Genomic DNA, 15523 nt, shown 5'->3' with positions numbered 1-15523 from the left:
CTCGCAACAACTGTCGCTTTGGGCCAGTTTGACCAAGTTTCGACGTCTGGAGTTTATTATTCCGTTTGCCACCGTAACGTCTCACTTCTTTTTCTCCCCAAAGCGGCACTCGGCATTTCAACTCAAACTTTATATACTTATAATGAGTACTAAGAGCAGCATGCCAAAGGCTCAATTTTCCTGATTACTGGGGCTCTTCATGTAGCGACTTAGATTTTCTACCGGCGGAGGCTTTTCGCATTAGACCTCTTTGTGTTCTCGTTGTATCGTTGAGCACTCAGGAACCCTCCTACCGCCATGAGTGAGCCATATTATAGAAGCCAGCAGACCGGAACTCAATGAACAAACAAAAAGCACTTAATTGGAGTCCAGCGGCAGAAAGCGAGACGATAGGTGAAATTAACCTGCTCCTAGAGGCCGCTGCCGAACCTTCTATGCCAGCGCAAAAAAATCTAACGATCTAAAAGGCCTAGATATTGGATACCAGCATCACGTCGCCAGCGTCGCTGTCCCCTCTGTAATATTCTAATGAATTCCTCGAATATTTGGCCTTTGTCCGATGAAAAGGTGGACGAAGCGGCACTCAAAGGCGATCGTCGCTAAAGCTGTAGAAAAGCGCACTTGGATAATTGCGGCGTATCATTACTGGGACAATGTGTGCTCGTGGAATAAAAAGATCTCCGCGTAGGCGTACGACTTCCTCATGATTTTTTTTTATATTTTCGCTGATAAGCTTTTCAAGTCAAAGCTTTCGCTTCTCCTTCGATATCGCTTTAAAAATATGTCACGACTCCGCATGAACGCCCTATTCCCAAACGAGGCCATTCGTATTAAATCTGTGCCTTTTAGAAGCCATGATACACACTGCGAGAACTCCAGTCTAATTGAGTGTGCCTCATTTTTATCGAAAAGACCATTCTACATAGACGGAAAAACAACTCACTTCATTAGATTCGACATAGTGAAGCACAGAAACGCCACTGGTGCAAAGAAGCCTTTGGAATCACATGCTTTGCTATTATAACCAGCGCACATATTAGAACATCTGTATCGAAAGGCGCCGAGACGGCGTAGCTTGGTGGATCCGCACGTTCAGACAAGACCGACTTTGGTTTGGAGTCGTGTAGAAAACTGGGAATATGATGCCGTAGAATAGGACAAATGGTGGTCACGAAAATCAACTAAAAAAAAACCGCGCGTTTATTCACGCAGATTTTGCTTCGTCGTGAAGTGCAGGTCGAAGGAGGCTGAATGGGTCTCCTGAAAGAGCTCCCGAAAAGTTACCACTGAAATTGGGAATATTTAGGGTCCCCTATGGATTTCTATGCCCTTCAGAACAAGTCGATGCGAGCTCAGGAAGTAGTTTATAATTAAGTCATATTCAGCAGCGCTAGGAAGGGTAGGTCATCAGAATAAACATATTCGCGCACCATATAACTGCCCTCTTCAGCTTTATTTCAGTTACTAATGAACATATTCGTATTGAGGGGTACGGCTTTTGCTACTGACGGCCTACAGGTGACGCTAGTTAGTGATCTACTGGGACCGGCACCTACAAAGCGACAGGCCCCAAGATAAGCATTATCAGGCAAGCTGGTCATGTTGGAGTGCTTGCGCGGCATATATACGTGGTTTTCACGTTGGTAAACAAATATGGGTGCTGATGATTATACCAGCCCCACAACACTTCCGTTATCAATGGCGCGGCGTTTGAAAAGTTTTGCGCCTGTGCAGACGGGTGAGAGGTTCAAAAAGCGCTTACGCAGACGATGCGCGTCGCGCTGGTTTTGATAAGGCAGCGCGGCAAGGGAAGCTCGCAGTGTTTGATAAGGCGCCGGTGCAGCTGAGACGCCATCTCTCGATGCTTCTCTCTTTCCCTGGGGTTATCGCTTGCTCAAAAAACGCGCTCGTTCGAGTCTCCAAACAAGAAGTATTATGGGGCTAAATCGCAGTGTTGCCTGAAAAAAAAAAAGAGAAAACATTCGACAAAACTTTGTACATAGGGCTGGCGCTCAGACACGGTCCTCATGGGCAAGTGAAATTACCGGGTTTTTGGCAAAAAAAAAATCTTGGTGCCCTAGAATCTAGGTGGCGTCGTAAATGTATTGAGCGAGTTATTTATCCTTTTCAACGATCTCGTGTGGAATATCTTCGACGTGCTTCTCGAAAACCTCGAAAGACAAAGACCGGACGAACGGTTGCCGGCGAATGGCTAGGTCTGATGGTATGGAGGCTTGCAGAGAACTAGTGCCTGTAGTGAAGAGTTCGACCACCAACGTGATGTGAAAAACAAAAAGCATGCCACAAATGCGCTGGCGGGTCATGCACACGACACTGGCCACCAGATTGACTGGGGCAATGCCTCCATCTTATCTAAGGAAAGAAACCTGACGACGCGCCTTCTGCTGGAATCGCTATTCATCCAAACATCACAAGCAACATTAAACAAGAACGCTGGCCCCATGCCAGGCATCTACGCCCGATCTTTACGTCACATTCTCCGGATATAAATTCGCCACTGCTCTTGTCCTGCTCACTGTGAACAAGAAACCCGTACGGGTTTCGAAACGTCTTTCTTTTTTCGACTATGGTCAGTGACTGCTACTTCACTTCATTGCAGAACTAGTGCCGCGTAAAATACACACTAGAATTGCTTGTACTTTCCAATTCGTTCTTGCGGTGGATGTTCTAAAGCAAATTGACTGTTTCACAAAAGTGCTCAAGTATTGTGTTTTGTCCGTATGGTTTCTATGAAAAGCATTGATGGTAGATGTCACGGCCGATCCCTGGTTCCCTCCACATTCCCAGAGGGGAAGCGCACAATAACGACCACACTATTTGCATGTATTTTCCCGGACATTGTCGCATTTGGCAGCGCAGTAGCGTCTAAAACTTTGAAGCACAGACTGCGTCGTGCCCTTCGTCTGAACTAGCTTCAATTACTTATTCCGCATTTTTTTTCACCCCGCATGGAATTGGCCCAGTAGGGGCTGTTTTGTATGTATGAATAAATTTGTGTGCCCCATAGAGCCGCTAGCAGCGATCAGACCGCGAAATATTATTTTACTCTTTGGCTACAAGAAACGTGAGCTTGAGACAAGATGCGTGTTCTTTTACCGGAGACAACAGAAATCAGGGGTGTGCGCTATCAAATGCAGAAGCGAAAATTCATAGCAAAAACTGCGCAGAGCAGCACTGCGCGTAGAATTACTGCCGCTACCGCTGTCTTTATTTCACTTTGGTTTCTTTCTTCAAGTTGCACTGTGATCAGATTTGAGCGGGCGGCGGAAAACTGTTCAGGAATACAGTTTGTTTTGATAAATATGTTCCGGTAATGCACCTTTGCTGCAGCCTTGTGGAAAAACTATCACAGGTCAGTAATCAGCGCTTTAAAAATTTTTCTACGCCCACTAAGCAAATAAACTTTTTCAGCAGCATAAAAGAAGGAGGCCGTTTAAACCGCTCATCACTACTGTGTGTACGAAAAGACAAACAGGTGATTGTGATGCTTCTTTAATTTTTTTTGTCTCTCGTTTCAATATAAGAGCCGCAGCCTGCCCGGCAAGGTAGTACATTCTCCGTGGCTACGTTTATGCCTCTTTCAGGGTTCGCGTTGCGTCAGAATGAATCTCGTGGCAGTGTTCCTGGTAGCTGCCTACGTGACCTTCAGCCACGGTCTTTCCCTTCCATCCGTCCGACCCATCGGAATTCCGCATGTCAAGCCTAATGCTTCCGAATGCACGCATGGAACCTGTCACGACCAAGTCGTCTCTGGCGATCAGCACCCCACAAACCACAGCTACCTTCTTCCTGTTCCCGACGAACCTCTGGTCGTCACCCTGTCGGGACAGGTTGACAATGGTCCTGCTGGATGGCCCGGCCCAGATCATCACCAGCGTGCTATTCTCAAAACACTTGGCACCAGCGGTGGGACCGCTACGCATCTGCCGTCTTCTTCGAATGTCTCTGCGCAGAAGATTGCGGCGAACGTGAAATCTCGCCTGACAACAGGACTGAACAAAACCGTCGAGCCCACAACTTCCCCTCTGCAGAACGCATCGTTTACGGTAACCCAGGCGCCTCGGCTGGGCCTCAGCCATACCTACCAGCATAGCCAACACACCGAGCACATGCACATGCGTGCAAAGGGTGTCCCGGTTCGTTCTGTGCATGACTATCGCCCGGTCGCTGTGACGATGATTTCGGTCCCTGTGCTGGTTCCTGTTGCGCATGCCGGCCTTGCTCCGCCTCTCAAACAGTCTGTTTTGTTTCCTGGTATTAGCTTTGGTTCCATTAATTCCTCGCAAGCTGACGAGCCGCGAACAACCCCGCCGTTGTGAATCCACCCAGTGATTCGGCGGACGTCCACTTTCGCTATGCCGTCCTGTCACTTTTTTTCCCGCTCCCTACCGCAGACGATAACTACCATTAGGACCACAGTGTCGCATTCAGCAACTTGAATGGCGTATCACTCACAACAAGCTCAATTAAGTTCATCATTTCGTTTGCCACGCCAATGCACACAAGCCCTTCTTATTTGCTACGCAACAGGGATTTTTATCTTCTTTTTCAATTCCCCTGTCCTCTTCATTCCAGTACAGGCTTGCGTCTTTAAAAAAATTAAATGCGGTACAAAGCGTTCTTTGCCGCTGATGCACCCAATTGCATGAATGCGCAGTTTGTGTTCTGCTTTTGAGATTTTGCGTATCTATGCTAGACTGGTTGTTTTAATGTGAGCAAGTTGTGCATCTTGCAAGCTTCTGTTCCGAGCTGGCAACAGCCAACATAAGGCATTTGGTTGTTCTTGTATTGTTTCTTTGTACAGCCAGCAATAAACAACATGCTGCTACGCAACTCTGTTACCACGCAGCGGGAATTTCTAGCCTTATTGCTAAGTCTCTTTCCTCCACACACTTCCGCTTTTTCCGCTGTTCTACAGGTTAGTTGATCATTTGCACAGTAATAACCGAGGACTAACTGAATGCTTTTGTTATATTGTGAAAATGCAATGCTAAATATGGGCCTTTTTAATGTTTCAAGTTTTTTTCGCACCATATCGTCTGAAAATGATTCTTCACTAAAGTAGGCAATAGGCTGCTAGAGTTGAGCACACTCACACAGCTAAATGCATATCATGTTTGAAGTACTTAGTTGCTTTTTTCAGTGCTTGGTTGCTAAATGACTGACGCTACTCGACTATCCTTATTTCAAGCAGATTAACGGGGAACGCGCGGTACATTGTACTGCTACGACGCAAGGTAAGGAGTTGTCAAGTCGCCACCCTTTTACCGGGTCGTGGCAGTGTTGAAGTCCAACAAAAGGTGGCTGGCTGGTAACAGTGACAGGCATTTTCTGGCGGCTTGCTGCAAATGCTAATCTTTTTCACTTCTTTTCATCGGCGTCACTTGATTGCCAGAACACTGGAAACAGCGGGGCTTTGCTGTACGTGAACAATAGTTGAACTTTTGGACGCTGTACTGTAGGCTTCAGAATAATGACTTATAAACGTGTGCTGTCACATTGGTTGGTAGCTTTAGTGTTTCGTGGTCTTCACGGGATCTCAGTGTCATATTACTTGGGCTTTGACAGCTGTGTTGGAATGTTCGCAGGCTTGCGCAAAAGACTCTGAACCATGCTTGAAGCCGTTTATACCTCTTCACTTGTGAGAACTGTTTTCTTGACGCGCTGCAATTTTCACTGACCACTGTGATTAGGAATGCGTAAATGCGACACGGTCCCAAACTCGGATCGTAGAGGTTTTTTTTATTTTTGGACGCTTTGACACCAGCGTGGACAATATGGGCGTTTGTCTCGTACCCTACGAATCTACCGCGTGGATGTTGGAAACGTGCTCTCATAGGCTTGTATTTTTTCTCTCTCGGCAAAATAATACTTCTAGTAAAGTCCTCCTTATTCCAACGCCGAATCAAAAATTAGCTGTGGTTCAACCAGGCTGAACCTAGCAAGACGAGCGAAAGTTCAGCCAAGGTGAGCACAGGCCATGCGCTTTTATATTGCGAACGGCTCGTCACGCTGTTTCCGACAGTTGTAAGAGTGCCGTCGGCTCCGCATACGCAGCTGCGGCGAGGCGCAGCGAGTCACGTGATTCTATAGTTGCGAGGCGAGCGAGCGCCGTTGGCTCAACGCGCGCAGCTGTGGCGAGGCGTGGCGAGTCACGTGCCATGACGTCAGAACCAAGTCTGCGCTCCTTCTGGTTTGAAGGTCAAATTTCATAGCCACATGACCTCCAGCTTTGTACGGGAGGAGTAGAGCTTTCGCTTTAAAACCGCTCGGTGCCTTTCTAAATGAGGCATCATATAAAGATTTTAAAGTTGCATGGCAGGTTCTATGCAGAAGTCTTAATTAATCGTCTTTCACCGACTCCGTAAAACTCCTCGTATTCAGAAAATTTCCCAAAGACGTGAAAGCAGAAGATTTTAAGGAGGAGAACATCTTACCGAAGAGGACGAAGAAGACCACGAAGCCTTCCCGTTCGCAGAAGGGATGCGCTGCAGCTTGGTCATCGTTACGATAGCCGCCGCCCTTTCCAGCACGCTGGTACAATGCCTTCTGCAGCTGGAAGCCATCGGGTGAGGCTGCCGCTACGTATAACAGCACTCACGCTTATAACTGCGTAAAGAGCACGCGTTGACTGATCGTGCTTGAGCACTCATTTACAAAGCTCTGTACTGCGGTTCACTGTCCGTAAACTCATTGAGCAGTTAAATGTCGAGCTCCCTCCTGTATCGCAAACTCGTGGAACACAGTGCGTATTCTACCAATGAAAAAAATACTGTTGTATCTTCAAAACAATTTTAGACCGTAGCTCTTAGACGCCCGTTCCTGCGTTGAGCGGTGTAGGCACCGCCGTCGGCGTAACCGGCAGAGCGAACGAGCAGCAGATCGGCAGATGAAAGAGAGCGAACGCGGAGCACAGCGGAGGATGAAAGTACAGCGATAGCGAGGAGAGCGCAAGGAGGACAGCGTAGGAGGATGGCACGACGGCAGCCCGAAGGCGGTCTCTCGGCGGCGACCAGCCGCGGTGGGTCCAGAGTAGCGCACTCCACCCACCGTCCGTTCGCCGGAGGCAAGGCTCAGCAGATGCGGATCGCTGTGCGCGCTGTCCAAGCCGAAACCCAGGGTCACCTCCTTTCGACACTGTGTCCCGTATGTGGTCGTCCGCGGTTCAAGTACTGCAGCATCTGCGCTCAAAAACTGCATTACCGAGAAGCGCAATCGTCACCAAATTTTTTTCGCGAAGCGCTGATTCCAGTTCAATTAAATAACCGACGTTCTCTTTTGGGAGGCAGAAAGATTCCGCAGATCCGGGCCACATGAGTGAAGTAACGAAAAAATAAGAATGGGGTGGAGCGCATTTGGCAGTTTCTCTCAGACCATGAATGGCAGCTTACCAATATCCCTTGTGATAAAAATATATAACAGCTGTATCTTACCGGTACTCACCTATGCTGCAGAAACGTGGAGGCTAACGAAAAGGGTTCAACCTAAATTGACGATAACGCGGCGTGCTACGGAAAGGAAAATGATAGGGGAAACGTTAAGAGACATGAAGGGAGTAGAATGGCACAGGGAACCGACGGGGGTTAGTCGAAATCAAGAAGAAATCAGCTTGGGCAGGGCATGTGTGCGAAGGCAAGATAACCGATGGTTGCTAAGGGAAACGGACTAGATTCTAAGAGAAGGCAAGTGTAGCAGGGGGCGGCAGAAAGTTAAACGGGCGAATGAGATTAAGTTTGTGAATAGGGTGATAGGATGACCGCGGCTTACACAGGACAGGGTCAGATGTAGAGATACGGGAGAAGCCTTTGTCGTGCATTGGACGTAGTCAGGCTGATGGTGATGATTCGTTCCGTACTGCTGCCGGCAATATAAATAATGACTGGTTAGTTCCTCCCTGTCGTGAAATATAATAGGCATGACAAAGATACCTCAATCCAGCGCACTGTACCGTGGCCTCGAAGTGAAGCGTGACGGAGACACGTCTCTGCCTGTTGACAGCATTTCAACCGAGGATGATGAATCCACAGAGGAGCCAGCTTCGCGCCAAATCATCAACGGTAGGTTGCAAACATGCTTGCTGATATCACTATCTCCATTTCAGTTCAACTATCATGACTTGAGTGGAAGCTATGGGAGGCTTTTTTATGCGCAGTGATCATAAAGTGTCGTTAGAAAAGTCTGTTCCGTCCTTTTTAATGCTTGAAGTAAATAAGTGTTGTTTTGTGATGAGTTTAGTTAATGTGTTTAAACGTTTATGGTGCAAGTATGGTTCCTTCCAGGTTTACCTGCCCACAGGGTAAACAAAAGTGGAGAGTCAACAACGAAACGTAAGGATAAAATTACAAATTCGCGCTAATATAGGCTCAGCAACGCGGCTATATGAATAAAAGACGCACAACAGTAGTAGCTAAAGAAAAAAAATCATCCGGCTTGCTGTCAAGCCTGAGATCCCCTCCTGGCCATCACTCTATGGAGTGAGCTAAACAAAATTAGTAGCAGTTCGCAGAGCCGCAGGGAAACTTGTACTAAATTCGAAGATGGAACAATCTCAGGGGAAAATCGTGAAAGGTTCACCTAGCTTAGGTATTCCGCCTTTGCTGTTTCTGCGGCAAGAATTGTGAGGATCTGATGTACAAATTACAAAGAGAAGAATCTCAGTCACCTTCTCAACACTGAGGAAAGCTCACGCAAGCAGTAATGTCTGATGACTTTTGCGATCCCCACATCTGCTAAAAGTTTTCTAACTGACCTCAACCCGCTTATAGATTTCGCACTGTCTTAGCTTTAAATGTTGTTATGAATTTATTATGTCGTAGTGCACGTTTATAAAATATTTCATAAATATTACTACAGTTTTGTAGAGGTTGCACTCGTTAACAGTCTTTATTTTAACTATAGATAAACTGAACCTCGCAAAATAAATTTTGAGAATTGTGTAGACCACCCACCTTGTGCGTTCTTAAAGCACAGCTGCGTTTTCGGCGTAAAAATCCATAATCGTTATCAATTTATCGTGTTTGTAGATTTCCTTAAAATGATTGACCTAAAACGCAAGGGCAGTACACAGGACCTAAAAATAAAAACAGAAAAAGGAGATTTCGGACCACCTCTGAGCACATACCAAAACCCTTTCTCAAACGCTAGACACTAAAAAGCACTCAATAAGCCATTGTTTTGATAACGGCCTTTCAGACAGCGTTACCCGAGTATTCGCGCCGATAATTGTACAATTTATATAATTTTTTTTTGCGGATATTATAAGCAGACGGCATGGGTTTCTGGCTCATGCCACATATTCGCGTGTGGCACAGACGAAACAACTTGAACACTAATCACAATTGACGAAGGGTTTCTTTTTGCGCAAAAGCAGCTTGGTGGCATTTGAACATACAAGCGAGCATTGTGACCGCAACATTGCAATGACAGTCACTTGAGCACTGAATGCTGCATGACGTCGGGAAAGTAGTTCTTCTTTTCCAGTTAGTTAAAAAAAATGTTAAGGACGTTCTTTCTTTGGTAAGTACGATGAACTTCTTAAGCTTGTTCTTCCTTCCGCAAATATTACACATTTTATAAGCTTGCATTACGCCTTCTCATGCCTCCACCACTACAGACCTCTGCAGACGTTAAATGTGATGTTAGTATACATGGATCAGATAAATTTCACTTAAGCGTTAGCACGCAGAAATCGTGATTTATACGGTTTCCTGCCTCTGGTAAATCATGATGGGATGACTGAGGGGGTAGTCAGTAATAAGAATAATTGGTTTTTGGGGAAAGGAAATGACGCAGTATCTCTCTCGTATATCGTTGGACACCCGAACCGCGCCGTACAGGAAGGGATAAAGGAGGGAGTGAAAGAAGAAAGGAAGAAGAGGTGCCGTAGTGGAGGGCTCCGGAATAATTTCGACCACCTGGAGATCTTTAATGTGCACTGACATCGCACAGCACACGGACGCCTTAGCGTTTTTCCTTCATAAATACGCAGCCGCTGCGGTCGGGTTCGAACGCGGGAACTCCGGATCAGTAGCCGAGTGCCCTAACCACTGAGCCACCGCGGTGGGTGGGGTAGTCAGAGTTTGGGGCAAATATTTGTGAGCTGTTGTTACCCTCTAGCAGCTTGGCAGTTTGAATGGTTATGAACGTTAAATATACAGAGCGTATATTGACTATGAGAACCCTATAATATTTACAACACAGTCATTTACAACCACATCCCGGGCAAACTCATGCAGAACACTTTCATTCCGCCCCACTCACAGCTGTGAGCTTGGATATGAGTAAACGTGGGTGTGAGTGAGTAGAAGTGAACGCGACTAAATGAGTGTTAAAGGGACACCAAAGGAGAATACTAATTCAGGCTAGACTGAGAAGATAGGCTTACCAGGGCGGAAATGTTCCATTTTTACAGAAGGCAATGCTTTTATAAGCCATAAAATTGCGTAAAAGCGAGGTACACGTGGCATCGCCACTGGGAGATAGACTCGTGCAGCGGCGACGAGTGACGTATTCATGAACGAACGCTCTTTCGCCGTCTCGATGGCCAATTGCCGTCGAAACACGAGGAAAACAGCGCGGCGAGCATAGCTGACAGTGCGAAGGGTCTCGTAATTAAAACAGCGCAAGAAGACAACGGAGAGAAAAGTTAGTCGCAAACACTAGCGATGAAGCTTTCGCCTCGCATTCTGCGGACTCAGGCTGCATGTAGCCGTTGTACGCAGCAAGTTCTTAACCGCGAGCTCTCAACGGAATTCCCGCTGTGTGTGTTATAAGCTACGTGGCTGGCGAAGCGGTTTCGTTCTCACCACAGCCGCCGAGTCGGCTACTTTGCGCAGGCTGCGGGCGTTATGAAATTGCATCGTGTTTCTTTATTTTTAGTGCACGCGCATGCATGCAGTCGCATTTATGGACGTCGTAAACGTGTGAAGCACTATGAGAGCGCAAAGTCTTCCATGTGTTCTGTGCAGTGGAAAGGCGAACATGCTTTTAGATGTGCTGAAAACCATCCGAGAAGTACCACACGTATGCTCCATCTCATTTGGCTTATTGAAGAATAAAGTTTACCAGCGCGAGTCATTATGCACGCAGTGCCTAAGGCGCCGGCACGCGAGGCAAGGTTTCACGCGAGAAAAAACATTCAACCAGCTGAAGAGTGTTCGCCAAGATTATGCGCCCGGCAAGCGGCAGACAGCAGTTGGGAGAGACGTACCCTTGGTTCGTTTCCGCTTACAGCCATCAGGAAGCAATTCACGGACGTAGAAATCGCAGTGACCACAGCAGAGTCAATCACAAGGGTTGCATGCGATCAGACTTACTGCGTAGCTAGTCAAAAAATCACGCGGTAATCGACAGTGCAGTGCGCCGTTTGATGAGAAATGCGCGTGCAATTATTCACTCAGATGTGGTGTTGAATGAATACGTTAGAGAGCGACAGCTGCTCGCATGCTTGTGATTGGTTTATGGTTTATGGGTGTTTAACGTCCCAAAGCGACACAGGTTCTGGGGGACGCCGTAGTGAAGGGATGCGGAAATTTCGGCCACGTGGGCTTATTTGACGTGCATTGACATCGCACAGTACACGGGCTTCTAGCATTTCGCCTCCACTGAAGTGCGACCGCCGCAGCCGGGATCGAACCCGCGTCTTTCGGGTCAGCAGCTGAGCGCCACAACCACTGAGCCACAGCGGCGGCATCTTTGCGAAGATCAGCAGTTTGTTCTGTTGCCTGCAGCTGCCCTCGATAACTTCCCGTAGTTTGTTTCGCACCCACGGAGCATGCAACAAGTTGCAGATGCACGAAATGCAGCGGAGAGCCCCCATCGGTATAGTCGGGGACGGCGCTGGCTTGCACTTGCACCTTACCACCGTGACCACTGATCTGTTGACTTTCGGTTTTCAGTTTCTGGCCGCGTTTCCGGTCTTTGGAAGTGGCTTCTCTGATTGGTTGGTTTGCAACGGCGTCATGAAAATGACGTCTGGGAAGTTTATTTTTCGCAGGCGCTTTGTATTTCAAAGTCGTTCGGGACTTCCGTTTGCTGCTCTCTCAGCAACGCAGTCATTTTTCCACGTAGAGAAAAACAACATGGGTGGTGTTCCTGAGGAATAATCTGTCCGTCTTGCCTAATTTTATACTTTCTTCTAGTGTTCTTTGGCATCGCTTACGAACCTAGTATTGATCATCGCGTTTACTACCAATAAATAACTTGTATAATTCTAAGAGTTTGTCCTCTTATTTTCTGGGGCCTTTATAAAACCACTCATGGCTGCGAGGGACAGCACAGCTTTTGGGGTTGATGGGTCGCTGGCCATCTCGAACCAAATATTCATGTATTCCACCCGGCGTAGTATCCCGATACTTTATTTTAAAACTAGGCGAGTTAAAATGGTCATTGCGGTAGTGCCGAAGAACGTACTCAGCATCGTTAAGAACACGGAATTCATTCTTTTATATATCTGCGCAGAAAGAGGCCAATCAGGGCCGGGTTCCTTGTGCCGGCAGCAAACCGACTGTGCGCACGACCTGGTCTGCCTCGCGTCCGGAACCTGCGGCTGCTCGAATCTGTCGCCAGTTCTCATCGTCGACGCTGAAAGCTTCGCTTGTGTGCTACGTGCGTTAACCTGCCCAACTTATAATGAGCATGCGAGCGCACAAGAAAAGAGTATTTTTTTGCGAAGGCTACGAATTAAGGCGTATATCAGCGTTTCTTCTGTTTCCCTAATCGTCTGATTAAACTAACTCAACCTTTGCAGTTCAAGTAATTTATTCTGACTAGTATTTTTCCTTACAAATCTCTACAGTAAACAGCATGCAAACCTCGTTTGGCAAAACTCCCTGCTATCTGTGCATCTCGAAAATTTGTAACCTCCTCCTCAACAAAAGTTTTAAAAGAACACTACCTGCCTCTGTAGTCGTTTGCGACAGTCGTTTATAGCTTTGCGCTTGCAGAAAGACAAGTGGGAAGCAAGTTGAAATTTGAGTTTTCTCAAAGTCAATTGCCAGTCCTCATTTGAACACGTTTTAATTTCTCTATATAAGAGATAGCAAATGCTGATGACAAGCTCCCGGTTCTTATAATCATGCGAAGTTTCTGGTTACATTTCGAATTTCTCTGCCGAGTCGAGAGCAGGTGCGCCCCGCCTTTTCAGGGTACCTCCGCAATACGACAAATACGAAGTCCTTTGTATTTCATCTCCAGACCACCAGAACCATAACGCTGAAGCTCGCAGTATAGCGAGCGAACCAGCAAGCAACACTGTAGCGCGCTGAGACCATGATAAATAATAATAATTGGTTTTTGGGGAAAGGAAATGGCGCAGTATCTGTCTCATATATCGTTGGACACCTGAACCGCGCCGTAATGGAAGGGATAAGGGAGGGAGTGAAAGAAGAAAGGAAGAAATAGGTGCCGTAGTGGAGGGCTCCGGAATAATTTCGACCACCTGGGGATCTTTAACGTGCGCTAACAACGCACAGCACACGGGCGCCTGAGACCATGATCAAACTGAAAGAATGCTGACCGGCTTCCACCGGATGGTGAACCGAATATTGAGCAGGCTTTTACCCTACCGCAGCTCGACGCCTCAACGAGCCGTGCCTGAGCCACTCCGAATGCAGCCACGATAACAAGCACGCGTTCTGCCTTGACGCCGTGTGCCGCTGCCCGTCGCGATTCCGCACCAACGAAGACAAATCTCTCTGCCTTCCTGGTGAGGGCCCGTGCTCCAGCACAGACTCCACTTCAATCGCTAATTGCTAAGAGTCACTAAGAGGCCGTTTACCCGTTGTTATTGGTTGCATAAAAAGGTTGGTGCTCTTGCTGTGCATAATGTCAGTTAGCATAGATAGGCTCAGCGATCTTTGGTGACCAAGCGGAACTTCTGTCATTTTGCCGCTCGGTAATACATGCTATGATGATACATGATCATACATACTGCAGATTGCTTTATATTGAGGCGCTCATTAAGTTTAGGTAATACATGTACAGTGTTCAGGGTGTTCCCATTTTAGCAGGCCGTCGTTATGAAGCGTATTCCACATAGACGCAAATTAAAATCGTCTACATGCATGGAAATCATGCAGGGTTGTGGCCTTGCCAAAATATTGCCAGTGACTGAGACTCTGTGCTTGCGATAAGCTGTACACGTTCTTAACGCGACATCCTTTGCGCTTTTTGCAAAATCGCGTCGGGGATAGCTCCGGATGCAATTCATGAGAACTCGGGCTGACAGTCCCTTCTAAACAATTACATACGCATGCCTGCCACATTAGTATCGCGTGTTTTGTGCAATGAAAATTATGCGAACTGTATTCATCCCCATGAAATCTGTTCGCGATACGCTGTACGATGTTTATAACTTCGCAACCGCCTCGATTACACAGCTTGATATTAAATGTCTGCTGCGACATAACACCTCAAGCCCTCTATTCAGAGAGGTGAACACTAACAAGCATTCATTATTCATCCACGAGCTTAGACTGAACACCTAACGCCCGATTTTTATGGTTTTATGCACGCCGCGCAGTTCGTGAACAGCGTGCACTGGTGGTTTTGATGGTTTTTATAACGATGAGAGCATCGATAACACCTCCAAGCTGTTTTACTACAGACCTTGTGCCAGGTGCACTATAAAAGCGCAAACGCACTCTAATGTAGAGAGAATTACGTTAATTTGATCTTGGGCTCTGCAGAATCCGTGATGTTGAACCTAATGACCACGGCCATCTTGCCGGCACTGCTGCTCATCCTGGCAGTTGTTTGCCTTGGAGTACTCAGCTATCGAAGGTATGCCATGATCTCACCGCACAGATCCTTTCTGGAAATTTGTGTGCTTGAAAGTTTGTAAAGTTATAAAATTGTTGCCACATGCGACGTTGTTCTTAGTTGTTTTTGCTAATTGTAGCGAAACGGAGCGCGTAGTAGAAGTAATTTTCTGATCCTGAACAATTTTCTGAACTGAGCTACCCTCTCAGTCTGAATTTCAATGAGAAATGATTTTTTTTTCGTTGCTATTTGTGTTGGAACTGCATCCTGTGATATGTTGAAGCACACGACGGAAAATGTGCTCCTCCAGCTGCCACTGAAATTCGCTTTCTCGGCACCCTTAAAGTTAGAGGAAGTCTGATGATCAGGAGTTACGAATCAGCGCGCTCTTCTGCCCTTTTGTGATGGACGACTCTAGGTACGGTAGCGGCCATACAGGATAGCATTCACTGAGCACTTTTATTCCTGCAAGCTTTGAGCCTTAAAAAACGCAGACGAATTTGAAGTTTTGGAGTTAAAAGTTTATTAGGACATCAAAAAAATGGTGCAATATGCCGACGAGGTGCAGGAAAGGGAGGATTTAATGCCTTTTGATTAAGCCTACACCTCGTTTGCGTTTCAGGGGCAGTCAACAGGACAGGAGAAACAATACCACTTTGTAGTTACACTGAAATAACTAGGATACATTTCAATTAGCGAACACTTCAATCCAACTTAATTAGCAAGACGTTCTGCATATCTG

The sequence above is a fragment of the Amblyomma americanum genome, chromosome 7 (genome assembly GCF_052857255.1).
Source record: "Amblyomma americanum isolate KBUSLIRL-KWMA chromosome 7, ASM5285725v1, whole genome shotgun sequence".
Classification (NCBI taxonomy): Eukaryota; Metazoa; Arthropoda; class Arachnida; order Ixodida; family Ixodidae; genus Amblyomma; species Amblyomma americanum.
Note: the sequence above shows the minus strand (reverse complement) of the source record.